The 1,294-nt window shown below is 49.2% G+C and overlaps 1 protein-coding gene across 1 annotated transcript in view; it reads right to left on the bottom strand.

Moving 5' to 3' along the window:
- CUNH17orf58 (chromosome unknown C17orf58 homolog) overlaps positions 1-1,294 on the bottom strand; it is a 4,623-nt gene that overhangs the window by 2,452 nt on the left and 877 nt on the right. The gene's annotated exons all lie outside the window — the stretch shown is intronic.

The raw sequence follows: 1,294 nt of genomic DNA, 5'->3' as shown, positions 1-1,294 counted from the left end.
GGGGCTGCGGGAGAGAGCCAGGCGGTGAGCCCGGGGGAGGCGAGCAGTGGAGCAGCGCCTGCAGCAGGAGGCTGGCCGTGAGTTCCAGGTCAACCTGGGCTGCGGCGTCACACTCTCCTAACAACAAACAAATCCATCCAAGAACGGTGCTAAGAGTAGGCCTAGGGCACACTTTTATTAAGGAGCTTTGCTAAATCTATAGCTTTTCAAATTACAGTCTTCTCACTCGTTCTAGAGCCAAACACTTCGAGTAGCGTGGTTTACACTTCTTTACCCCTCGGCACATCGCATACAAACGCGCACTCGCGCGTGCCTTTTTGCTATTTACAGTTTGTTGAAAAAAGTGCCAAGAGCAAGCCCCAAGGGGAAACGTCTAGAGTTACGGGTTTCTCCTAATTGTTTCAGCGCTCCTAACAACAGAACTGTTTGGTTTTCCCATCCGTGTTTACACTGTCATCTTGGTCTCCGCGGCTTTAAGCATTTTTGAGTGGATTTTTATCTGGCTTCTTGGACACCACTTTCTATAAACAGCAGCTTAGAAAGGGCTTTAAGAGCTTGGCTGGGAGGCAGAGGCCCCTGGTTAAGTATAAAAGCATACATTGGCCCTCCCCATCAGAAAGTCTCCCAAATATCAGAAAGACACTTTTCTTAAATTATTAATGATTTTTTTTTCAGCTCTGCCTACAGGTTGGTGCACAGACTTCAACCAGCTTGAAGTCTGGGCAACTTTCCATGTCCAGTTACACAACCTCACCAGCTCCATTGCCCCTCCAGCCAAGCCCAGCCCAGGGCATGCTTTTCTCTCCGTCTTCAACGAGAGCTTGCTCTGCCCCCTCGCAGCTCCGACCACGATTCATTTACAGTGATGCATCTTCCCAAATGAATCCTCTCCCTGAAAAAGCAGCTTTCTCCCGCAGGAATAGCTAGCTACACAGTCCGTGTCTCTGCAAAGCCGTTGGTTCTGACTCCCTCTGTTCAACCAGCGCACCAAGCCAGACAAAGTTCTGGTGGCTCTCCACCTCCTGACTGTCAACAGTTGATCTCAACCGCTTCCCCTCTGATACCACCATCTGTTGGCATAGGAAAGATGGTCTGATACTGGGGTCAAATGCCACTGAAGTCATCCAATTTCCATGTGGGGGGAAATAAAAACAAAACTAACATAAAATAAATCGCCCAGGGAGGCGTGGATGATAGAGATAGTGAAATGAGTAAGCGCCTAACAAAAACACCACCCAGAAGGCCTGGTGTGTGTGTGTGTGTGTGTGTGTGTGTGTGTGTGTGTGTGTGTGTG

The sequence above is a fragment of the Psammomys obesus genome, unplaced genomic scaffold, assembly GCF_907164565.1.
Source record: "Psammomys obesus unplaced genomic scaffold, mPsaObe1.curated_primary_1811, whole genome shotgun sequence".
NCBI lineage: Eukaryota > Metazoa > Chordata > Mammalia > Rodentia > Muridae > Psammomys > Psammomys obesus.
The sequence above is the reverse complement of the archived record's forward strand: the minus strand, read 5'-3'. Positions and strand labels throughout refer to the sequence as shown.